Genomic DNA, 18,235 nt, shown 5'->3' on the forward strand with positions numbered 1-18,235 from the left:
AAAAAATGGGACACATTAGTTTGGGACCGCAAGGTTGTCTGGTGTAATCCCCAAGACTAGTGGAAAAAATAGGCAGGGCTCCATAGATCAGAGGTTAGACCACTGGTCTAATAAACCAGGGGTTGCAAGTTGAATTCTCGCTGGGGTCTTTAAGATGATTTTGAGAGCAATTGTGTTGAAAAAGATTATGCCTTTATTTTGGGACCGCAAGGTTGTCTGGTTTAAACCCCAAGACCAGTGTTTTCAAAAGGTGGGGCTCCATAGCTCAGAGGTTAGAGCACTGGTCTTGTAAACCAGGGGTCGCAAGTTCAATTCTCATTGGGGCCTTTGCGTTGATATTGGGTCAGTCGTGTCAATAAAACAGGTTATTGTAGTTTGAGACCGCAAACTGGTTGTCTGGTTTAAACCCAAAGACCAGTGGATCAGTATCTCAGAGGATAGAGCACAGGTCTTGTAAACCAGGGGTTCCGAGTTAAATTCTCGCTGGGGCATTAAAGTTCTTTTGGGAGCAGTCATGCCAAAAAAACTGCATACCGAAGTTTGGGACAGCAAGGTTGTCTTGTTCAAACCCCAAGACCAGTGTTTTAAAAATGCAAGGCTCCATAGCTCAGAGGTTAGAGCACTGTTCTTGTAAACCAGGGGTCGCAAGTTCAATTCTTGCTGGGGCATTTAAGATTCTTTTGGGAACAGTCATGCCGAAAAACAGAACAAAGAAGTTCAGGACAGCAAGGTTGTCTGGTTTAAACCCAAAGACCAGTGTTTTCCAAAGGCGGGGCTCCATAGCTCAGAGGTAAGAGCACTGGTCTTGTATACTCCTTAGTGATTCTTTTGGGGGCAGTGGTTCCAAAAAAACAGCATGGCCAAGTTTGGCACCGCAATGTTGTCTGGTTAAAAACCCAGGACAAGTGTTTTAAAAAGGCTAGGCTCCATAGCTCAGAGGTTAGAGCACTGGTCTTGTAAACCAGGGGTCGCGAGTTCAATTCTCGCTGGGGCCTTTGCGTTGATTTTGGGTCAGTCTTGCCAAAAAAACAGGTTATTGTAGTTTGGGATCGCAAGGTGTCTGGTTTAAACCCGAAGACCAGTCGATCAAGCAGGCAGGGCACAATAGCTCAGAGGTTAGCGCACTGATCTTGTAAACCAGGGGTCGTGAGTTCAATTCTCTCTGGAGCCTTTAAGATGCTTTTGACATCAGTTGTGTTGAAAAAAGATTATGCATTTATTTTGGGACCGCAAGGTTGTCTGGTTAAAAACCCAGGACAAGTGGTTTAAAAAGGCTGGGCTCCATAGCTCAGAGGTTAGAGCACTGGTCTTGTAAACCAGGGGTCGTGAGTTCAATTCTCTCTGGAGCCTTTAAGATGCTTTTGACATCAGTTGTGTTGAAAAAAGATTATGCATTTATTTTGGGACCGCAAGGTTGTCTGGTTAAAAACCCAGGACAAGTGGTTTAAAAAGGCTGGGCTCCATAGCTCAGAGGTTAGAGCACTGGTCTTGTAAACCAGGCGTCGCGAGTTCAATTCTCGCTGGGGCATTCGTGATTCTTTTGGGGGCAGTGGTGCCAAAGAAACGCCATGTCCAAGTTTGGCACCGAAAGGTTGTCTGGTTAAAAACCCAGGACAAGTGGTTTAAAAAGGCTGGGCTCAAAAACTCAGAGGTTAGAGCACTGGTTTTGTAAACCAGGGGTCGCGAGTTCAATTCTCGCTGGGGCCTTTGTAGTTTGGGACCGCAAGGTGTCTGGTTTAAACCCGAAGACCAGTCGATCAAGCAGGCAGGGCTCAATAGCTCAGAGGTTAGCGCACTGATCTTGTAAACCAGGGGTCGCGAGCTCAATTCTAGTTGGTGCATTTAAGATTCTTTTGGGAGCAGTCATACCGAAAACTGAATGCTGAAGTTTGGGACAGCAATGTTGTCTTGTTCAAACCTCAAGACCAGTGTTTTAAAAATGCAAGGCTCCATAGCTCAGAGGTTAGAGCACTGGTCTTGTAAACCAGGGGTCGCGAGTTCAATTCTCGCTGGGGCCTTTGTGATTCTTTTGGGGGCAGTGGTGCCAAAGAAACCCCATGTCCAAGTTTGGCACCGAAAGGTTGTCTGGTTAAAAACCCAGGACAAGTTGTTTAAAAAGGCAAGGCTCCATAGCTCAGAGCTTAGAGCACTGGTCGTGTAAACCAGGGGTCGCGAGTTCAATTCTCGCTGGGGCCTTTGAGGTGCTTTTGAGATCAGTTGTGTTGAAAAAGATTATGTTTTTATTTTTGGACAGCAATGTTGTCTTGTTCAAACCTCAAGACCAGTGTTTAAAAAGTGCAAGGCTCCATAGCTCAGAGGTTAGAGCAGTGGTCTTGTAAACCAGGGGTCGCGAGTTCAATTCTCGCTGGGGCCTTTGTGAGACTTTTGGGGGCAGTGGTGCCAGAAACAAGAACAAGCGGTTTAAAAAGGCTGGGCTCCATAGCTCAAAAGTTAGAGCACTGGTCTTGTAAACCAGGGGTTGCGAGTTCAAATCTGGCTGGGGCCTTTGTGATTCTTTTGGGGGCAGTGGTGCCAAAAAACGCCATATCAACGTTTGGCACCGAAAGGTTGTCTGGTTAAAAACCCAGGACAAGGGGTTTAAAGAGACTGGGCTCCATAGCACTGGTCTTGTAAACCAGGGTTCGCGAATTCAATTCACGCTGGTGCCTTTAAGGTGCTTTTGAGATCAGTTGTGTTGAAAAAAAGATTATGTTTTTATTTTTGGACTGGTTTAAACCCCAAGACCAGTGTTTTCAAAAGGCTTGGCTCCGTAGCTCAGAGGTTAGCGCACTGGTCTTGTAAACTAGGAGTCGTGAGTTCAATTCTCGCTGGGGACTTTACATTGGTATTGGGTCAGTTGTGCCAAAAAAAGAGTAGTTGTAGTTTGGAACCGCAAGGATGTCTGGTTTTAAGCCCAAGACCAGTGTATCAAGCAGGCAGGGTCCGATAACTCAGAAGTTAGAGCACTGGTCTTGTAAACCAGGGGTCGCGAGTTCAATTCTAGTTGGTGCATTTAAGATTCTTTTGGAAGCAGTCATGCCAAAAACTGAATGGCGAAGTTTGGGACAGCAAACTTTGTCTTTTTCAAACCTCAAGACCAGTGTTTTAAAAATGCAAGGCACCATAGCTCAGAGGTTAGAGCACTGGTCTTGTAAACCAGGGGTCGCGAGTTCAATTCTCGCTGGGGCCTTTGTGATTCTTTTGGGGCAGTGGTGCCAAAGAAACTCCATGTTGAAGTTTGGCACCGAAAGGTTGTCTGGTTAAAAACCCAGGACAAGTGGTTTAAAAAGGCTGGGCTCCATAGCTCAGAGGTTAGAGCACTGGTCTTGTAAACCAGGGGTCGTGAGTTTTATTCTCTCTGGAGCCTTTAAGATGCTTTTGACATCAGTTGTGTTGAAAAAAGATTATGCATTTATTTTGGGACCTTAAGGTTGTCTGGTTAAAAACCCAGGACAAGTGTTTTAAAAAGGCTGGGCTCCATAGCTCAGAGGTTAGAGCACTGGTCTTGTAAACCAGGCGTCGCGAGTTCAATTCTCGCTGGGGCCTTTGCGTTGATTTTGGGGCATTCGTGCTAAAAAAACAGGTTATTGTAGTTTGGGACCGCAAGGTGTCTGGTTTAAACCCGAAGACCAGTCGATCAAGCAGGCAGGGCTCAATAGCTCAGAGGTTAGCGCACTGATCTTGTAAACCAGGGGTCGCGAGCTCAATTCTAGTTGGTGCATTTAAGATTCTTTTGGGAGCAGTCATACCGAAAACTGAATGCTGAAGTTTGGGACAGCAATGTTGTCTTGTTCAAACCTCAAGACCAGTGTTTTAAAAATGCAAGGCTCCATAGCTCAGAGGTTAGAGCGCTGGTCTTGTAAACCAGGGGTCGCGAGTTCAATTCTCGCTGGGGCCTTTGTGATTCTATTGGGGGCAGTGGTGCCAAAGAAACTCCATGTTGAAGTTTGGCACCGAAAAGTGGTATAAAAAGGCTGGGCTCCATAGCTCAGAGGTTAGAGCACTGGTCTTGTAAACCAGGGGTCGTGAGTTCAATTCTCGCTGGGGCCTTTGCGTTGACTTTGGGTCAGTCCTGCCAAAAAAACAGGTTATTGTAGTTTGGGACCACAAGGTGTCTGGTTTAAATCCAAAGACCAGTTGATCAAGCAGGCAGGGCTCAATAGCTCAGACGTTAGCGCACTGATCTTGTAAACCAGGGGCTGCGAACTCAATTCTAGTTGGTGCATTTAAGATTCTTTTGGGAGCAGTCATGCCGAAAAACTGAATGAAGAAGTTCGGGACAGCAAGGTTGTCTGTTTTAAAAACGCAAGGCTCCATTGCTCAGAGGTAAGAGCACTGGTCTTGTATAACAGGGGTCGCGAGTATAATTCTCGCTGGGGCCTTAGTGATTCTTTTGGGGGCAGTGGTTCCAAAAAAACAGCATGGCCAAGTTTGGCACCGCAATGTTGTCTGGTTAAAAACCCAGGACAAGTGTTTTAAAAAGGCTAGGCTCCATAGCTCAGAGGTTAGAGCACTGGTCTTGTAAACCAGGGGTCGCGAGTTCAATTCTCGCTGGGGCCTTTGCGTTGATTTTGGGTCAGTCGTGCCAAAAAAACAGGTTATTGTAGTTTGGGACCGCAAGGTGTCTGGTTTAAACCCGAAGACCAGTCGATCAAGCAGGCAGGGCTCAATAGCTCAGAGGTTAGCTTACTGATCTTGTAAACCAGGGGTCGTGAGCTCAATTCTAGTTGGTGCATTTAAGATTCTTTTGGGAGCAGTCATACCGAAAACTGAATGCTGAAGTTTGGGACAGCAATGTTGTGTTGTTCAAACCTCAAGACCAGTGATTTAAAAATGCAAGGCTCCGTAGCTCAGAGGTTAGAGCACTGGTCTTGTAAACCAGGGGTCGCGAGTTCAATTCTCGCTGGGGCCTTTATGATTCTTTTCGGGGCAGTGGTGCCAAAAAAAGAGGTTATTGTAGTTTGGAACCGCAAAGATGTCTGGTTTTAAGCCCAAGACCAGTGTATCAAGCAGGCAGGGCTCGATAACTCAGAAGTTAGAGCACTGGTCTTGTGCACCAGGGGTCGCGAGTTCAATTCTAGTTGGTGCATTTAAGATTCTTTTGGAAGCAGTCATGCCAAAAACTGAATGGCGAAGTTTGGGACAGCAATGTTGTCTTTTTCAAACCTCAAGACCAGTGTTTGAAAAAGGCAAGGCTCCATAGCTCAGAGGTTAGAGCACTGGTCTTGTAAACCAGGGGTCGCGAGTTCTATTCTCGCTGGGGCCTTTGTGATTTTTTTCGGGGCAGTGGTGCCAAAAAAATAGCATTTCCAAGTTTGGCACCGCAAGGTTGTCTGGTTAAAAACCCAGGACAAGTGGTTTAAAAAGGCTGGGCTCCATAGCTCAGAGGTTAGAGCACTGGTTTTGTAAACCAGGGTTCGCGAGTTCATATCTCGCTGGGCCTTTGCGTTGATTTTGGGTCAGTCGTGCTAAAAAAACAGGTTATTGTAGTTTGGGACCGCAAGGTATCTGGTTTAAACCCGAAGACCAGTCGATCAAGCAGGCAGGGCTCAATAGCTCAGAGGTTAGCGCACTGATCTTGTAAACCAGGGGTGGCGAGCTCAATTCTCGCTGGGGCCTTTGTGATTCTTTTGGGGGCAGTGGTGCCAAAGAAACTCCATGTTGAAGTTTGGCACCGAAAAGTGGTTTAAAAAGGCTGGGCTCCATAGCTCAGAGGTTAGAGCACTGGTCTTGTAAACCAGGGGTCGCGAGTTCAATTCTCGCTGGGGCCTTTGTGATTCTTTTGGGGGCAGTGGTGCCAAAGAAACTCCATGTTGAAGTTTGGCACCCAAAGGTTGTCTGGTTAAAAACCCAGGACAAGTGGTTTAAAAAGGCTGGGCTCCATAGCTCAGAGGTTAGAGCACTGGTCTTGTAAACCAGGGGTCGTGAGTTCAATTCTCTCTGGAGCCTTTAAGATGCTTTTGGCATCAGTTGTGTTGAAAAAAGATTATGCATTTATTTTGGGACCGCAAGGTTGTCTAGTTAAAAACCCAGGACAAGTGGTTTAATAAGGCTTGGCTCCATAGCTCAGAGGTTAGAGCACTGGTCTTGTAGGGCTGTCCAAGTTTGGCACCGCAAGGTTGCCTGGTTAAAAACCCAGGACAAGTGGTTTAAAAAGGCTGGGCTCCATAGCTCAGAGGTTAGAGCACTGGTCTTGTAAACCAGGGGTCGCGAGTTCAATTCTCGCTGGGGCCTTTATGATTCTTTTGGGGGCAGTGGTGCCAAAAAAAGAGGTTATTGTAGTTTGGAACCGCAAAGATGTATGGTTTTAAGCCCAAGATCAGTGTATCAAGCAGGCAGGGCTCGATAACTCAGAAGTTAGAGCACTGGTCTTGTAAACCAGGGGTCGCGAGTTCAATTCTAGTTGGTGCATTTAAGATTCTTTTGGAAGCAGTCATGCCAAAAACTGAATGGCGAAGTTTGGGACAGCAATGTTGTCTTTTTCAAACCTCAAGACCAGCGTTTTAAAATGGCAAGGCTCCATAGCTCAGAGGTTAGAGCACTGGTCTTGTAAACCAGGGGTCGCGAGTTCAATTCTCGCTGGGGCCTTTGTGATTCTTTTGGGGGCAGTGGTGCCAAAAAAATAGCATTTCCAAGTTTGGCACCGCAAGGTTGTCTGGTTAAAAACCCAGGACAAGTGGTTTAAAAAGGCTGGGCTCAAAAACTCAGAGGTTAGAGCACTGGTTTTGTAAACCAGGGTTCGCGAGTTCATATCTCGCTGGGCCTTTGCGTTGATTTTGGGTCAGTCGTGCTAAAAAAACAGGTTATTGTAGTTTGGGACCGCAAGGTATCTGGTTTAAACCCGAAGACCAGTCGATCAAGCAGGCAGGGCTCAATAGCTCAGAGGCTAGCGCACTGATCTTGTAAACCAGGGGTCGTGAGATCAATTCTAGTTGGTGCATTTAAGATTCTTTTGGGAGCAGTCATACCGAAAACTGAATGCCGAAGTTTGGGACAGCAATGTTGTCTTGTTCAAACCTCAAGACCAGTGTTTTAAAAATGCAAGGCTCCATAGCTCAGACGTTAGAGCACTGGTCTTGTAAACCAGGGGTCGCGAGTTCAATTCTCGCTGGGGCCTTTGTGATTCTTTTGGGGGCACTGGTGCCAAAGAAACTCCATGTTGAAGTTTGGCACCGAAAAGTGATTTAAACAGGCTGGGCTCCATAGCTCAGAGGTTAGAGCACTGGTCTTGTAAACCAGGGGTCGCGAGTTCAATTATCGCTGGGGCCTTTGTGATTCTTTTGGGGGCAGTGGTGCCAAAGAAACTCCATGTTGAAGTTTGGCACCCAAAGGTTGTCTGGTTAAAAACCCAGGACAAGTTGGTTAAAAACCCAGGACAAGTGGTTTAAAAAGGCTGGGCTCCATAGCTCAGAGGTTAGAACACTGGTCTTGTAAACCAGGGGTCGCGAGTTCAATTCTCGCTGGGGCCTTTGTGATTCTTTTGGGGGCAGTGGTGCCAAAGAAACTCCATGTTGAAGTTTGGCACCGAAAGGTTGTCTGGTTAAAAACCCAGGACAAGTGGGTTAAAAACCCAGGACAAGTGGTTTAAAAAGGCTGGGCTCCATAGCTCAGAGGTTAGAGCACTGGTCTTGTAAACCAGGGGTCGTGAGTTCAATTCTCGCTGGGGCCTTTGTGATTCTTTTGGGGGCAGTGGTGCCAAAAAACACCATATCAACGTTTGGCACCGAAAGGTTGTCTGGTTAAAAACCCAGGACAAGGGGTTTAAAGAGACTGGGCTCCATAGCACTGGTCTTGTAAACCAGGGTTCGCGAATTCAATTCACGCTGGGGCCTTTAAGATGCTTTTGAGATCAGTTGTGTTGAAAAAAAGATTATGTTTTTATTTTTGGACTGGTTTAAACCCCAAGACCAGTGTTTTCAAAAGGCTTGGCTCCGTAGCTCAGAGGTTAGCGCACTGGTCTTGTAAACTAGGAGTGGTGAGTTAAATTCTCGCTGGGGACTTTACATTGGTATTGGGTCAGTTGTGCCAAAAAAAGAGTAGTTGTAGTTTGGAACCGCAGGGATGTCTGGTTTTAAGCCCAAGACCAGTGTATCAAGCAGGCAGGGCTCGATAACTCAGAAGTAAGAGCACTGGTCTTGTAAACCAGGGGTCGCGAGTTCAAATCTAGTTGGTGCATTTAAGATTCTTTTGGAAGCAGTCATGCCAAAAACTGAATGGCGAAGTCTGGGACAGCAATGTTGTCTTTTTCAAACCTCAAGACCAGTGTTTTAAAAAGGCAAGGCTCCATAGCTCAGACGTTAGAGCACTGGTCTTGTAAACCAGGGGTCGCGAGTTCAATTCTCGCTGGGGCCTTTGTGATTCTTTTGGGGGCAGTGGTGCCAAAGAAACTCCATGTTGAAGTTTGGCACCGAAAAGTGGTTTAAAAAGGCTGGGCTCCATAGCTCAGAGGTTAGAGCACTGGTCTTGTAAACCAGGGGTCGTGAGTTCAATTCTCGCTGGGGGCTTTGCGTTGACTTTGGGTCAGTCCTGCCAAAAAAACAGGTTATTGTAGTTTGGGACCACAAGGTGTCTGGTTTAAATCCAAAGACCAGTTGATCAAGCAGGCAGGGCTCAATAGCTCAGACGTTAGCGCACTGATCTTGTAAACCAGGGGCCGCGAATTCAATTCTAGTTGGTGCATTTAAGATTCTTTTGGGAGCAGTCATGCCGAAAAACTGAATGAAGAAGTTCGGGACAGCAAGGTTGTCTGTTTTAAAAATGCAAGGCTCCATAGCTCAGAGGTTAGAGCACTGGTCTTGTAAACCAGGGGTCGCGAGTTCAATTCTCGCTGGGGCCTTTGTGATTCTTTTGGGGGCAGTGGTTCCAAAAAAACAGCATGGCCTAGTTTGGCACCGCAAGGTTGTCTGGTTTTAAGCCCAAGACCAGTGCATCAAGCAGGCAGGGCTCGATAACTCAGAAGTTAGAGCACTGGTCTTGTAAACCAGGGGTCGCGAGTTCAATTCTAGTTGGTGCATTTAAGATTCTTTTGGAAGCAGTCATGCCAAAAACTGAATGGCGAAGTTTGGGACAGCAATGTTGTCTTTTTCAAACCTCAAGACCAGTGTTTTAAAAAGGCAAGGCTCCATAGCTCAGAGGTTAGAGCACTGGTCTTGTAAACCAGGGGTCGCGAGTTCAATTCTCGCTGGGGCCTTTGTGATTCTTTTGGGAACAGTGGTGCCAAAAAAATAGCATGTCCAAGTTTGGCACCGCAAGGTTGTCTGGTTAAAAACCCAGGACAAGTGGTTTAAAAAGGCTGGGCTCCATAGCTCAGAGGTTAGAGCACTGGTCTTGTAAACCAGGGGTCGTGAGTTCAATTCTCTCTGGAGCCTTTAAGATGCTTTTGACATCAGTTGTGTTGAAAAAAGATTATGCATTTATTTTGGGACCGCAAGGTTGTCTGGTTAAAAACCCAGGACAAGTGGTTTAATAAGGCTGGGCTCCATAGCTCAGAGGTTAGAGCACTGGTCTTGTAAACCAGGCGTCGCGAGTTCAATTCTCACTGGGGCCTTCTCGATTCTTTTGGGGACAGTGGTGCCAAAGAAACGCCATGTCCAAGTTTGGCACCGAAAGGTTGTCTGGTTAAAAACCCAGGACAAGTGGTTTAGAAAGGCTGGGCTCCATAGCTCAGAGGTTAGAGCACTGGTCTTGTAAACCAGTGGTCGTGAGTTCAATTCTCGCTGGGGCCTTTGCGTTGACTTTGGGTCATTCCTGCCAAAAAAACAGGTTATTGTAGTTTGGGACCACAAGGTGTCTGGTTTAAATCCAAAGACCAGTTGATCAAGCAGGCAGGGCTCAATAGCTCAGACGTTAGCGCACTGATCTTGTAAACCAGGGGCAGCGAACTCAATTCTAGTTGGTGCATTTAAGATTCTTTTGGGAGCAGTCATGCCGAAAAACTGAATGAAGAAGTTCGGGACAGCAAGGTTGTCTGTTTTAAAAACGCAAGGCTCCATTGCTCAGAGGTAAGAGCACTGGTCTTGTATACCAGGGGTAGCGAGTATAATTCTCGCTGGGGCCTTAGTGATTCTTTTGGGGGCAGTGGTTCCAAAAAAACAGCATGGCCAAGTTTGGCACCGCAATGTTGTCTGGTTAAAAACCCAGGACAAGTGTTTTAAAAAGGCTAGGCTCCATAGCTCAGAGGTTAGAGCACTGGTCTTGTAAACCAGGGGTCGCGAGTTCAATTCTCGCTGGGGCCTTGCGTTGATTTTGGGTCAGTCGTGCCAAAAAAACAGGTTTTTGTAGTTTGGGTCCGCAAGGTGTCTGGTTTAAACCCGAAGACCAGTCGATCAAGCAGGCAGCGCTCAATAGCTCAGAGGTTAGCTTACTGATCTTGTAAACCAGGGGTCGTGAGCTCAATTCTAGTTGGTGCATTTAAGATTCTTTTGGGAGCAGTCATACCGAAAACTGAATGCTGAAGTTTGGGACAGCAATGTTGTCTTGTTCAAACCTCAAGACCAGTGATTTAAAAATGCAAGGCACCATAGCTCAGAGGTTAGAGCACTGGTCTTGTAAACCAAGGGTCGCGAGTTCAATTCTCGCTGGGGCCTTTGTGATTCTTTTGGGGGCAGTGGTGCCAAAGAAACTCCATGTTGAAGTTTGGCACCGAAAAGTGGTTTAAAAAGGCTGGGCTCCATAGCTCAGAGGTTAGAGCACTGGTCTTGTAAACCAGGGGCAGCGAACTCAATTCTAGTTGGTGCATTTAAGATTCTTTTGGGAGCAGTCATGCCGAAAAACTGAATGAAGAAGTTCGGGACAGCAAGGTTGTCTGTTTTAAAAACGCAAGGCTCCATTGCTCAGAGGTAAGAGCACTGGTCTTGTATACCAGGGGTCGCGAGTATAATTCTCGCTGGGGCCTTAGTGATTCTTTTGGGGGCAGTGGTTCCAAAAAAACAGCATGGCCAAGTTTGGCACCGCAATGTTGTCTGGTTAAAAACCCAGGACAAGTGTTTTAAAAAGGCTAGGCTCCATAGCTCAGAGGTTAGAGCACTGGTCTTGTAAACCAGGGGTCGCGAGTTCAATTCTCGCTGGGGCCTTTGCGTTGATTTTGGGTCAGTCGTGCCAAAAAAACAGGTTATTGTAGTTTGGGACCGCAAGGTGTCTGGTTTAAACCCGAAGACCAGTCGATCAAGCAGGCAGCGCTCAATAGCTCAGAGGTTAGCTTACTGATCTTGTAAACCAGGGGTCGTGAGCTCAATTCTAGTTGGTGCATTTAAGATTCTTTTGGGAGCAGTCATACCGAAAACTGAATGCTGAAGTTTGGGACAGCAATGTTGTCTTGTTCAAACCTCAAGACCAGTGATTTTAAAAATGCAAGGCACCATAGCTCAGAGGTTAGAGCACTGGTCTTGTAAACCAGGGGTCGCGAGTTCAATTCTCGCTGGGGCCTTTGTGATTCTTTTGGGGGCAGTGGTGCCAAAGAAACTCCATGTTGAAGTTTGGCACCGAAAAGTGGTTTAAAAAGGCTGGGCTCCATAGTTCAGAGGTTAGAGCACTGGTCTTGTAAACCAGGGGTCGTGAGTTAAATTCTCGCTGGGGCCTTTGAGTTGACTTTGGGTCAGTCCTGCCAAAAAAACAGGTTATTGTAGTTTGGGACCACAAGGTGTCTGGTTTAAATCCAAAGACCAGTTGATCAAGCAGGCAGGGCTCAATAGCTCAGACGTTAGCGCACTGATCTTGTAAACCAGGGTCGCGAATTCAATTCTAGTTGGTGCATTTAAGATTCTATTGGGAGCCGTCATGCTGAAAAACTGAATGAAGAAGTTTGGGACAGCAAGGTTGTCCGTTTTAAAAATGCAAGGCTCCATAGCTCAGAGGTTAGAGCACTGGTCTTGTAAACCAGGGGTCGCGAGTTCAATTCTCGCTGGGGCCTTTGTGATTCTTTTGGGGGCAGTGGTTCCAAAAAAACAGCATGGCCTAGTTTGGCACCGCAAGGTTGTCTGGTTTTAAGCCCAAGACCAGTGTATCAAGCAGGCAGGGCTCGATAACTCAGAAGTTAGAGCACTGGTCTTGTAAACCAGGGGTCGCGAGTTCAATTCTAGTTGGTGCATTTAAGATTCTTTTGGAAGCAGTCATGCCAAAAACTGAATGGCGAAGTTTGGGACAGCAATGTTGTCTTTTTCAAACCTCAAGACCAGTGTTTTAAAAAGGCAAGGCTCCATAGCTCAGAGGTTAGAGCACTGGTCTTGTAAACCAGGGGTCGCGAATTCATTTCTCGCTGGGGCCTTTGTGATTCTTTTGGGAGCAGTGGTGCCAAAAAAATAGCATATCCAAGTTTGGCACCGCAAGGTTGTCTGGTTAAAAACCCAGGACAAGTGGTTTAAAAAGGCTGGGCTCCATAGCTCAGAGGTTAGAGCACTGGTCTTGTAAACCATGGGTCGTGAGTTCAATTCTCTCTGGAGCCTTTAAGATGCTTTTGACATCAGTTGTGTTGAAAAAAGATTATGCATTTATTTTGGGACCGCAAGGTTGTCTGGTTAAAAATCCAGGACAAGTGGCTTAATAAGGCTGGGCTCCATAGCTCAGAGGTTAGACCACTGGTCTTGTAAACCAGGCGTCGTGGGTTCAATTCTCACTGGGGCCTTCTTGATTCTTTTGGGGACAGTGGTGCCAAAGAAACGCCATGTCCAAGTTTGGCACCGAAAGGTTGTCTGGTTAAAAACCCAGGACAAGTGGTTTAAAAAGGCTGGGCTCAAAAACTCAGAGGTTAGCGCACTGATCTTGTAAACCAGGGGTCGCGAGCTCAATTCTAGTTGGTGCATTTAAGATTCTTTTGGGAGCAGTCATACCGAAAACTGAATGCTGAAGTTTGGGACAGCAATGTTGTCTTGTTCAAACCTCAAGACCAGTGTTTTAAAAATGCAAGGCTCCATAGCTCAGAGGTTAGAGCACTGGTCTTGTAAACCAGGGGTCGCGAGTTCAATTCTCGCTGGGGCCTTAGTGATTCTTTTGGGGGCAGTGGTGCCAAAGAAACCCCATATCCAAGTTTGGCACCGAAAGGTTGTCTGGTTAAAAACCCAGGACAAGTTGTTTAAAAAGGCAAGGCTCCATAGCTCAGAGCTTAGAGCACTGGTCGTGTAAACCAGGGGTCGGGAGTTCAATTCTCGCTGGGGCCTTTGAGGTGCTTTTGAGACCAGTTGTGTTGAAAAAGATTATGTTTTTATTTTTGGACAGCAATGTTGTCTTGTTCAAACCTCAAGACCAGTGTTAAAAAGTGCAAGGCTCCATAGCTCAGAGGTTAGAGCAGTGGTCTTGTAAACCAGGGGTCGCGAGTTCAATTCTCGCTGGGGTGTTTGTGAGACTTTTGGGGGCAGTGGTGCCAGAAACCCCATGTCCAAGTTTGGCACCGAAAGGTTGTCTGGTTAAAAACCCAGGACAAGTGGTTTAAAAAAGCTGGGCTCCATAGCTCAGAGGTCAGAGCACTGGTCTTATAAACCAGGGGTTGCGAGTTCAATTCTCGCTGGGGCCTTTGTGAATCTTTTGGGGGCAGTGGTGCCAAAGAAACTCCATGTTGAAGTTTGGCACCGAAAGGTTGTCTGGTTAAAAACCCAGAACAAGCGGTTTAAAAAGGCTGGGCTCCATAGCTCAGAGGTTAGAGCACTGGTCTTGTAAACCAGGTGTCGCGAGTTCAATTCTGGCTGGGGCCTTTGTGATCCTTTTGGGGGCAGTGGTGCCAAAAAACGCCATATCAACGTTTGGCACCGAAATGTTGTCTGGTTAAAAACCCAGGACAAGGGGTTTAAAGAGACTGGGCTCCATAGCACTGGTCTTGTAAACCAGGGTTCGCGAATTCAATTCACGCTGGTGCCTTTAAGGTGCTTTTGAGATCAGTTGTGTTGAAAAAAAGATTATGTTTTTATTTTTGGACTGGTTTAAACCCCAAGACCAGTGTTTTCAAAAGTCTTGGCTCCGTAGCTCAGAGGTTAGCGCACTGGTCTTGTAAACTATGAGTCGTGAGTTCAATTCTCGCTGGGGACTTTACATTGGTATTGGGTCAGTTGTGCCAAAAAAAGAGGAGTTGTAGTTTGGAACCGCAAGGATGTCTGGTTTTAAGCCCAAGACCAGTGTATCAAGCAGGCAGGGTCCGATAACTCAGAAGTTAGAGCACTGGTCTTGTAAACCAGGGGTCGCGAGTTCAGTTCTAGTTGGTGCATTTAAGATTCTTTTGGAAGCAGTCATGCCAAAAACTGAATGGCGAAGTTTGGGACAGCAAACTTTGTCTTTTTCAAACCTCAAGACCAGTGTTTTAAAAATGCAAGGCACCATAGCTCAGAGGTTAGAGCACTGGTCTTGTAAACCAGGGGTCGCGAGTTCAATTCTCGCTGGGGCCTTTGTGATTCTTTTGGGGCAGTGGTGCCAAAGAAACTCCATGTTGAAGTTTGGCACCGAAAGGTTGTCTGGTTAAAAACCCAGGACAAGTGGTTTAAAAAGGCAGGGCTCCATAGCTCAGAGGTTAGAGCACTGGTCTTGTAAACCAGGGGTCGTGAGTTCAATTCTCTCTGGAGCCTTTAAGATGCTTTTGACATCAGTTGTGTTGAAAAAAGATTATGCATTTATTTTGGGACCGCAAGGTTGTCAGGTTAAAAACCCAGGACAAGTGGGTTAAAAAGGCTGGGCTCCATAGCTCAGAGGTTAGAGCACTGGTCTTGTAAACCAGGCATCGCGAGTTCAATTCTCCCTGGGGCCTTTGCGTTGATTTTGGGGCAGTCGTGCTAAAAAAACAGGTTATTGTAGTTTGGGACCGCAAGGTGTCTGGTTTAAACCCGAAGACCAGTCAATCAAGCAGGCAGGGCTCAATAGCTCAGAGGTTAGCGCACTGATCTTGTAAACCAGGGGTCGCGAGCTCAATTCTAGTTGGTGCATTTAAGATTCATTTGGGAGCAGTCATACCGAAAACTGAATGCTGAAGTTTGGGACAGGAATGTTGTCTTGTTCAAACCTCAAGACCAGTGTTCTAAAAATTCAAGGCTCCATAGCTCAGAGGTTAGAGCACTGGTCTTGTAAACCAGGGGTCGCGAGTTCAATTATCGCTGGGGCCTTTGTGATTCTTTTGGGGGCAGTGGTGCCAAAGAAACTCCATGTTGAAGTTTGGCACCCAAAGGTTGTCTGGTTAAAAACCCAGGACAAGTGGTTTAAAAAGGCTGGGCTCCATAGCTCAGAGGTTAGAACACTGGTCTTGTAAACCAGGGGTCGCGAGTTCAATTCTCGCTGGGGCCTTTGTGATTCTTTTGGGGGCAGTGGTGCCAAAGAAACTCCATGTTGAAGTTTGGCACCGAAAGGTTGTCTGGTTAAAAACCCAGGACAAGTGGGTTAAAAACCCAGGACAAGTGGTTTAAAAAGGCTGGGCTCCATAGCTCAGAGGTTAGAGCACTGGTCTTGTAAACCAGGGGTCGCGAGTTCAATTCTCGCTGGGGCCTTTGTGATTCTTTTGGGGGCAGTGGTGCCAAAAAACACCATATCAACGTTTGGCACCGAAAGGTTGTCTGGTTAAAAACCCAGGACAAGGGGTTTAAAGAGACTGGGCTCCATAGCACTGGTCTTGTAAACCAGGGTTCGCGAATTCAATTCACGCTGGGGCCTTTAAGGTGCTTTTGAGATCAGTTGTGTTGAAAAAAGATTATGTTTTTATTTTTGGACTGGTTTAAACCCCAAGATCAGTGTTTTCAAAAGGCTTGGCTCCGTAGCTCAGAGGTTAGCGCACTGGTCTTGTAAACTAGGAGTGGTGAGTTAAATTCTCGCTGGGGACTTTACATTGGTATTGGGTCAGTTGTGCCAAAAAAAGAGTAGTTGTAGTTTGGAACCGCAGGGATGTCTGGTTTTAAGCCCAAGACCAGTGTATCAAGCAGGCAGGGCTCGATAACTCAGAAGTAAGAGCACTGGTCTTGTAAACCAGGGGTCGCGAGTTCAAATCTAGTTGGTGCATTTAAGATTCTTTTGGAAGCAGTCATGCCAAAAACTGAATGGCGAAGTCTGGGACAGCAATGTTGTCTTTTTCAAACCTCAAGACCAGTGTTTTAAAAAGGCAAGGCTCCATAGCTCAGACGTTAGAGCACTGGTCTTGTAAGCCAGGGGTCGCGAGTTCAATTCTCGCTGGGGCCTTTGTGATTCTTTTGGGGGCAGTGGTGCCAAAGAAACTCCATGTTGAAGTTTGGCACCGAAAAGTGGTTTAAAAAGGCTGGGCTCCATAGCTCAGAGGTTAGAGCACTGGTCTTGTAAACCAGGGGTCGTGAGTTCAATTCTCGCTGGGGGCTTTGCGTTGACTTTGGGTCAGTCCTGCCAAAAATACAGGTTATTGTAGTTTGGGACCACAAGGTGTCTGGTTTAAATTCAAAGACCAGTTGATCAAGCAGGCAGGGCTCAATAGCTCAGACGTTAGCGCACTGATCTTGTAAACCAGGGGCCGCGAATTCAATTCTAGTTGGTGCATTTAAGATTCTTTTGGGAGCAGTCATGCCGAAAAACTGAATGAAGAAGTTCGGGACAGCAAGGTTGTCTGTTTTAAAAATGCAAGGCTCCATAGTTCAGAGGTTAGAGCACTGGTCTTGTAAACCAGGGGTCGCGAGTTCAATTCTCGCTGGGGCCTTTGTGATTCTTTTGGGGGCAGTGGTTCCAAAAAAACAGCATGGACTAGTTTGGCACCGCAAGGTTGTCTGGTTTTAAGCCCAAGACCAGTGCATCAAGCAGGCAGGGCTCGATAACTCAGAAGTTAGAGCACTGGTCTTGTAAACCAGGGGTCGCGAGTTCAATTCTAGTTGGTGCATTTAAGATTCTTTTGGAAGCAGTCATGCCAAAAACTGAATGGCGAAGTTTGGGACAGCAATGTTGTCTTTTTCAAACCTCAAGACCAGTGTTTTAAAAAGGCAAGGCTCCATAGCTCAGAGGTTAGAGCACTGGTCTTGTAAACCAGGGGTCGCGAGTTCAATTCTCGCTGGGGCCTTTGTGATTCTTTTGGGAACAGTGGTGCCAAAAAAATAGCATGTCCAAGTTTGGCACCGCAAGGTTGTCTGGTTAAAAACCCAGGACAAGTGGTTTAAAAAGGCTGGGCTCCATAGCTCAGAGGTTAGAGCACTGGTCTTGTAAACCAGGGGTCGTGAGTTCAATTCTCTCTGGAGCCTTTGAGATGCTTTTGACATCAGTTGTGTTGAAAAAAGATTATGCATTTATTTTGGGACCGCAAGGTTGTCTGGTTAAAAACCCAGGACAAGTGGTTTAATAAGGCTGGGCTCCATAGCTCAGAGGTTAGAGCACTGGTCTTGTAAACCAGGCGTCGCGAGTTCAATTCTCACTGGGGCCTTCTCGATTCTTTTGGGGACAGTGGTGCCAAAGAAACGCCATGTCCAAGTTTGGCACCGAAAGGTTGTCTGGTTAAAAACCCAGGACAAGTGGTTTAGAAAGGCTGGGCTCAAAAACTCAGAGGTTAGAGCACTGGTTTTGTAAACCAGGGGTCGCGAGTTCAATTCTCGCTGGGGCCTTTGTGTTGACTTTGGGTCAGTCCTGCCAAAAAAACAGGTTATTGTAGTTTGGGACCACAAGGTGTCTGGTTTAAACCCAAAGACCAGTTGATCAAGCAGGCAGGGCTCAATAGCTCAGACGTTAGCGCACTGATCTTGTAAACCAGGGGCCGCAAATTCAATTCTAGTTGGTGCATTTAAGATTCTTTTGGGAGCAGTCATGCCGAAAAACTGAATGAAGAAGTTCGGGACAGCAAGGTTGTCTGTTTTAAAAATGTAAGGCTCCATAGCTCTGAGGTTAGAGCACTGGTCTTGTAAACCAGGGGTCGCGAGTTCAATTCTCGGTGGGGCCTTTGAGGTGCTTTTGAGATCAGTTGTGTTGAAAAAAGGGGTTTAAAGAGACTGGGCTCCATAGCACTGGTCTTGTAAACCAGGGTTCGTGAATTCAATTCTCGCTGGGGCCTTTAAGGTGCTTTTGAGATCAGTTGTGTTGAAAAAAGATTATGTTTTTATTTTTGGACTGGTTTAAACCCCAAGACCAGTGTTTTCAAAAGGCTTGGCTCCATAGCTCAGAGGTTAGAGTACTGGTCTTGTAAACCAGGAGTCGTGAGTTCAATTCTCGCTGGGGACTTTACATTGGTATTGGGTCAGTTGTGCCAAAAAAGAGGTTGTTGTAGTTTGGAACCGCAAGGATGTCTGCTTTTAACCCCAAGACCAGTGGATCAAGCAGGCAGGGCTCGATAACTTAG

At 46.5% G+C, this 18,235-nt stretch overlaps 58 non-coding genes across 58 annotated transcripts; all 58 read left to right on the top strand.

Annotated features, from left to right (window-relative positions):
• Positions 1-254: 254 nt before the first annotated feature.
• trnat-ugu (transfer RNA threonine (anticodon UGU)) lies at positions 255-327 on the top strand. Its single transcript has one exon. It is a non-coding gene; the product is annotated as a tRNA-Thr (tRNA).
• A 269-nt stretch (positions 328-596) lies between these two features.
• On the top strand, positions 597-669 carry trnat-ugu (transfer RNA threonine (anticodon UGU)). Its single transcript has one exon. It is a non-coding gene; the product is annotated as a tRNA-Thr (tRNA).
• Positions 670-922: 253 nt separating this feature from the next.
• On the top strand, positions 923-995 carry trnat-ugu (transfer RNA threonine (anticodon UGU)). The gene has a single exon. It is a non-coding gene; the product is annotated as a tRNA-Thr (tRNA).
• Positions 996-1,277: 282 nt separating this feature from the next.
• trnat-ugu (transfer RNA threonine (anticodon UGU)) lies at positions 1,278-1,350 on the top strand. The gene has a single exon. It is a non-coding gene; the product is annotated as a tRNA-Thr (tRNA).
• A 106-nt stretch (positions 1,351-1,456) lies between these two features.
• On the top strand, positions 1,457-1,532 carry trnat-ugu (transfer RNA threonine (anticodon UGU)). Its single transcript has one exon. It is a non-coding gene; the product is annotated as a tRNA-Thr (tRNA).
• A 413-nt stretch (positions 1,533-1,945) lies between these two features.
• Positions 1,946-2,018, top strand: trnat-ugu (transfer RNA threonine (anticodon UGU)). Its single transcript has one exon. It is a non-coding gene; the product is annotated as a tRNA-Thr (tRNA).
• Positions 2,019-2,123: 105 nt separating this feature from the next.
• trnat-ugu (transfer RNA threonine (anticodon UGU)) lies at positions 2,124-2,196 on the top strand. The gene has a single exon. It is a non-coding gene; the product is annotated as a tRNA-Thr (tRNA).
• Positions 2,197-2,301: 105 nt separating this feature from the next.
• Positions 2,302-2,374, top strand: trnat-ugu (transfer RNA threonine (anticodon UGU)). Its single transcript has one exon. It is a non-coding gene; the product is annotated as a tRNA-Thr (tRNA).
• A 743-nt stretch (positions 2,375-3,117) lies between these two features.
• Positions 3,118-3,190, top strand: trnat-ugu (transfer RNA threonine (anticodon UGU)). Its single transcript has one exon. It is a non-coding gene; the product is annotated as a tRNA-Thr (tRNA).
• Positions 3,191-3,294: 104 nt separating this feature from the next.
• trnat-ugu (transfer RNA threonine (anticodon UGU)) lies at positions 3,295-3,367 on the top strand. The gene has a single exon. It is a non-coding gene; the product is annotated as a tRNA-Thr (tRNA).
• Positions 3,368-3,473: 106 nt separating this feature from the next.
• trnat-ugu (transfer RNA threonine (anticodon UGU)) lies at positions 3,474-3,546 on the top strand. Its single transcript has one exon. It is a non-coding gene; the product is annotated as a tRNA-Thr (tRNA).
• A 279-nt stretch (positions 3,547-3,825) lies between these two features.
• On the top strand, positions 3,826-3,898 carry trnat-ugu (transfer RNA threonine (anticodon UGU)). Its single transcript has one exon. It is a non-coding gene; the product is annotated as a tRNA-Thr (tRNA).
• A 79-nt stretch (positions 3,899-3,977) lies between these two features.
• trnat-ugu (transfer RNA threonine (anticodon UGU)) lies at positions 3,978-4,050 on the top strand. The gene has a single exon. It is a non-coding gene; the product is annotated as a tRNA-Thr (tRNA).
• A 437-nt stretch (positions 4,051-4,487) lies between these two features.
• On the top strand, positions 4,488-4,560 carry trnat-ugu (transfer RNA threonine (anticodon UGU)). The gene has a single exon. It is a non-coding gene; the product is annotated as a tRNA-Thr (tRNA).
• A 279-nt stretch (positions 4,561-4,839) lies between these two features.
• Positions 4,840-4,912, top strand: trnat-ugu (transfer RNA threonine (anticodon UGU)). Its single transcript has one exon. It is a non-coding gene; the product is annotated as a tRNA-Thr (tRNA).
• A 281-nt stretch (positions 4,913-5,193) lies between these two features.
• trnat-ugu (transfer RNA threonine (anticodon UGU)) lies at positions 5,194-5,266 on the top strand. Its single transcript has one exon. It is a non-coding gene; the product is annotated as a tRNA-Thr (tRNA).
• Positions 5,267-5,698: 432 nt separating this feature from the next.
• Positions 5,699-5,771, top strand: trnat-ugu (transfer RNA threonine (anticodon UGU)). Its single transcript has one exon. It is a non-coding gene; the product is annotated as a tRNA-Thr (tRNA).
• A 105-nt stretch (positions 5,772-5,876) lies between these two features.
• Positions 5,877-5,949, top strand: trnat-ugu (transfer RNA threonine (anticodon UGU)). Its single transcript has one exon. It is a non-coding gene; the product is annotated as a tRNA-Thr (tRNA).
• Positions 5,950-6,161: 212 nt separating this feature from the next.
• trnat-ugu (transfer RNA threonine (anticodon UGU)) lies at positions 6,162-6,234 on the top strand. Its single transcript has one exon. It is a non-coding gene; the product is annotated as a tRNA-Thr (tRNA).
• Positions 6,235-6,515: 281 nt separating this feature from the next.
• trnat-ugu (transfer RNA threonine (anticodon UGU)) lies at positions 6,516-6,588 on the top strand. The gene has a single exon. It is a non-coding gene; the product is annotated as a tRNA-Thr (tRNA).
• A 456-nt stretch (positions 6,589-7,044) lies between these two features.
• Positions 7,045-7,117, top strand: trnat-ugu (transfer RNA threonine (anticodon UGU)). The gene has a single exon. It is a non-coding gene; the product is annotated as a tRNA-Thr (tRNA).
• Positions 7,118-7,196: 79 nt separating this feature from the next.
• Positions 7,197-7,269, top strand: trnat-ugu (transfer RNA threonine (anticodon UGU)). The gene has a single exon. It is a non-coding gene; the product is annotated as a tRNA-Thr (tRNA).
• A 127-nt stretch (positions 7,270-7,396) lies between these two features.
• trnat-ugu (transfer RNA threonine (anticodon UGU)) lies at positions 7,397-7,469 on the top strand. Its single transcript has one exon. It is a non-coding gene; the product is annotated as a tRNA-Thr (tRNA).
• Positions 7,470-7,596: 127 nt separating this feature from the next.
• Positions 7,597-7,669, top strand: trnat-ugu (transfer RNA threonine (anticodon UGU)). The gene has a single exon. It is a non-coding gene; the product is annotated as a tRNA-Thr (tRNA).
• A 610-nt stretch (positions 7,670-8,279) lies between these two features.
• trnat-ugu (transfer RNA threonine (anticodon UGU)) lies at positions 8,280-8,352 on the top strand. Its single transcript has one exon. It is a non-coding gene; the product is annotated as a tRNA-Thr (tRNA).
• Positions 8,353-8,431: 79 nt separating this feature from the next.
• trnat-ugu (transfer RNA threonine (anticodon UGU)) lies at positions 8,432-8,504 on the top strand. The gene has a single exon. It is a non-coding gene; the product is annotated as a tRNA-Thr (tRNA).
• Positions 8,505-8,763: 259 nt separating this feature from the next.
• Positions 8,764-8,836, top strand: trnat-ugu (transfer RNA threonine (anticodon UGU)). The gene has a single exon. It is a non-coding gene; the product is annotated as a tRNA-Thr (tRNA).
• A 281-nt stretch (positions 8,837-9,117) lies between these two features.
• trnat-ugu (transfer RNA threonine (anticodon UGU)) lies at positions 9,118-9,190 on the top strand. The gene has a single exon. It is a non-coding gene; the product is annotated as a tRNA-Thr (tRNA).
• A 105-nt stretch (positions 9,191-9,295) lies between these two features.
• On the top strand, positions 9,296-9,368 carry trnat-ugu (transfer RNA threonine (anticodon UGU)). The gene has a single exon. It is a non-coding gene; the product is annotated as a tRNA-Thr (tRNA).
• Positions 9,369-9,474: 106 nt separating this feature from the next.
• On the top strand, positions 9,475-9,547 carry trnat-ugu (transfer RNA threonine (anticodon UGU)). Its single transcript has one exon. It is a non-coding gene; the product is annotated as a tRNA-Thr (tRNA).
• Positions 9,548-9,652: 105 nt separating this feature from the next.
• trnat-ugu (transfer RNA threonine (anticodon UGU)) lies at positions 9,653-9,725 on the top strand. The gene has a single exon. It is a non-coding gene; the product is annotated as a tRNA-Thr (tRNA).
• A 437-nt stretch (positions 9,726-10,162) lies between these two features.
• On the top strand, positions 10,163-10,235 carry trnat-ugu (transfer RNA threonine (anticodon UGU)). The gene has a single exon. It is a non-coding gene; the product is annotated as a tRNA-Thr (tRNA).
• Positions 10,236-10,513: 278 nt separating this feature from the next.
• Positions 10,514-10,586, top strand: trnat-ugu (transfer RNA threonine (anticodon UGU)). The gene has a single exon. It is a non-coding gene; the product is annotated as a tRNA-Thr (tRNA).
• A 413-nt stretch (positions 10,587-10,999) lies between these two features.
• Positions 11,000-11,072, top strand: trnat-ugu (transfer RNA threonine (anticodon UGU)). Its single transcript has one exon. It is a non-coding gene; the product is annotated as a tRNA-Thr (tRNA).
• Positions 11,073-11,352: 280 nt separating this feature from the next.
• trnat-ugu (transfer RNA threonine (anticodon UGU)) lies at positions 11,353-11,425 on the top strand. The gene has a single exon. It is a non-coding gene; the product is annotated as a tRNA-Thr (tRNA).
• A 79-nt stretch (positions 11,426-11,504) lies between these two features.
• On the top strand, positions 11,505-11,577 carry trnat-ugu (transfer RNA threonine (anticodon UGU)). The gene has a single exon. It is a non-coding gene; the product is annotated as a tRNA-Thr (tRNA).
• Positions 11,578-11,835: 258 nt separating this feature from the next.
• On the top strand, positions 11,836-11,908 carry trnat-ugu (transfer RNA threonine (anticodon UGU)). Its single transcript has one exon. It is a non-coding gene; the product is annotated as a tRNA-Thr (tRNA).
• Positions 11,909-12,189: 281 nt separating this feature from the next.
• trnat-ugu (transfer RNA threonine (anticodon UGU)) lies at positions 12,190-12,262 on the top strand. Its single transcript has one exon. It is a non-coding gene; the product is annotated as a tRNA-Thr (tRNA).
• A 105-nt stretch (positions 12,263-12,367) lies between these two features.
• Positions 12,368-12,440, top strand: trnat-ugu (transfer RNA threonine (anticodon UGU)). Its single transcript has one exon. It is a non-coding gene; the product is annotated as a tRNA-Thr (tRNA).
• A 106-nt stretch (positions 12,441-12,546) lies between these two features.
• Positions 12,547-12,619, top strand: trnat-ugu (transfer RNA threonine (anticodon UGU)). The gene has a single exon. It is a non-coding gene; the product is annotated as a tRNA-Thr (tRNA).
• Positions 12,620-12,900: 281 nt separating this feature from the next.
• trnat-ugu (transfer RNA threonine (anticodon UGU)) lies at positions 12,901-12,973 on the top strand. The gene has a single exon. It is a non-coding gene; the product is annotated as a tRNA-Thr (tRNA).
• A 282-nt stretch (positions 12,974-13,255) lies between these two features.
• trnat-ugu (transfer RNA threonine (anticodon UGU)) lies at positions 13,256-13,328 on the top strand. The gene has a single exon. It is a non-coding gene; the product is annotated as a tRNA-Thr (tRNA).
• A 103-nt stretch (positions 13,329-13,431) lies between these two features.
• Positions 13,432-13,504, top strand: trnai-uau (transfer RNA isoleucine (anticodon UAU)). The gene has a single exon. It is a non-coding gene; the product is annotated as a tRNA-Ile (tRNA).
• Positions 13,505-13,609: 105 nt separating this feature from the next.
• On the top strand, positions 13,610-13,682 carry trnat-ugu (transfer RNA threonine (anticodon UGU)). Its single transcript has one exon. It is a non-coding gene; the product is annotated as a tRNA-Thr (tRNA).
• Positions 13,683-14,293: 611 nt separating this feature from the next.
• Positions 14,294-14,366, top strand: trnat-ugu (transfer RNA threonine (anticodon UGU)). Its single transcript has one exon. It is a non-coding gene; the product is annotated as a tRNA-Thr (tRNA).
• Positions 14,367-14,470: 104 nt separating this feature from the next.
• Positions 14,471-14,543, top strand: trnat-ugu (transfer RNA threonine (anticodon UGU)). Its single transcript has one exon. It is a non-coding gene; the product is annotated as a tRNA-Thr (tRNA).
• Positions 14,544-14,649: 106 nt separating this feature from the next.
• Positions 14,650-14,722, top strand: trnat-ugu (transfer RNA threonine (anticodon UGU)). Its single transcript has one exon. It is a non-coding gene; the product is annotated as a tRNA-Thr (tRNA).
• A 279-nt stretch (positions 14,723-15,001) lies between these two features.
• On the top strand, positions 15,002-15,074 carry trnat-ugu (transfer RNA threonine (anticodon UGU)). The gene has a single exon. It is a non-coding gene; the product is annotated as a tRNA-Thr (tRNA).
• A 105-nt stretch (positions 15,075-15,179) lies between these two features.
• Positions 15,180-15,252, top strand: trnat-ugu (transfer RNA threonine (anticodon UGU)). Its single transcript has one exon. It is a non-coding gene; the product is annotated as a tRNA-Thr (tRNA).
• Positions 15,253-15,379: 127 nt separating this feature from the next.
• Positions 15,380-15,452, top strand: trnat-ugu (transfer RNA threonine (anticodon UGU)). The gene has a single exon. It is a non-coding gene; the product is annotated as a tRNA-Thr (tRNA).
• Positions 15,453-16,061: 609 nt separating this feature from the next.
• Positions 16,062-16,134, top strand: trnat-ugu (transfer RNA threonine (anticodon UGU)). Its single transcript has one exon. It is a non-coding gene; the product is annotated as a tRNA-Thr (tRNA).
• Positions 16,135-16,213: 79 nt separating this feature from the next.
• On the top strand, positions 16,214-16,286 carry trnat-ugu (transfer RNA threonine (anticodon UGU)). Its single transcript has one exon. It is a non-coding gene; the product is annotated as a tRNA-Thr (tRNA).
• A 259-nt stretch (positions 16,287-16,545) lies between these two features.
• trnat-ugu (transfer RNA threonine (anticodon UGU)) lies at positions 16,546-16,618 on the top strand. Its single transcript has one exon. It is a non-coding gene; the product is annotated as a tRNA-Thr (tRNA).
• A 281-nt stretch (positions 16,619-16,899) lies between these two features.
• trnat-ugu (transfer RNA threonine (anticodon UGU)) lies at positions 16,900-16,972 on the top strand. Its single transcript has one exon. It is a non-coding gene; the product is annotated as a tRNA-Thr (tRNA).
• A 105-nt stretch (positions 16,973-17,077) lies between these two features.
• On the top strand, positions 17,078-17,150 carry trnat-ugu (transfer RNA threonine (anticodon UGU)). Its single transcript has one exon. It is a non-coding gene; the product is annotated as a tRNA-Thr (tRNA).
• Positions 17,151-17,256: 106 nt separating this feature from the next.
• trnat-ugu (transfer RNA threonine (anticodon UGU)) lies at positions 17,257-17,329 on the top strand. The gene has a single exon. It is a non-coding gene; the product is annotated as a tRNA-Thr (tRNA).
• Positions 17,330-17,766: 437 nt separating this feature from the next.
• On the top strand, positions 17,767-17,839 carry trnat-ugu (transfer RNA threonine (anticodon UGU)). The gene has a single exon. It is a non-coding gene; the product is annotated as a tRNA-Thr (tRNA).
• Positions 17,840-18,044: 205 nt separating this feature from the next.
• On the top strand, positions 18,045-18,117 carry trnat-ugu (transfer RNA threonine (anticodon UGU)). Its single transcript has one exon. It is a non-coding gene; the product is annotated as a tRNA-Thr (tRNA).
• Positions 18,118-18,235: the final 118 nt, after the last annotated feature.

Source organism: Astyanax mexicanus, chromosome 1 (genome assembly GCF_023375975.1).
Source record: "Astyanax mexicanus isolate ESR-SI-001 chromosome 1, AstMex3_surface, whole genome shotgun sequence".
In the NCBI taxonomy this organism is placed as follows: domain Eukaryota; kingdom Metazoa; phylum Chordata; class Actinopteri; order Characiformes; family Acestrorhamphidae; genus Astyanax; species Astyanax mexicanus.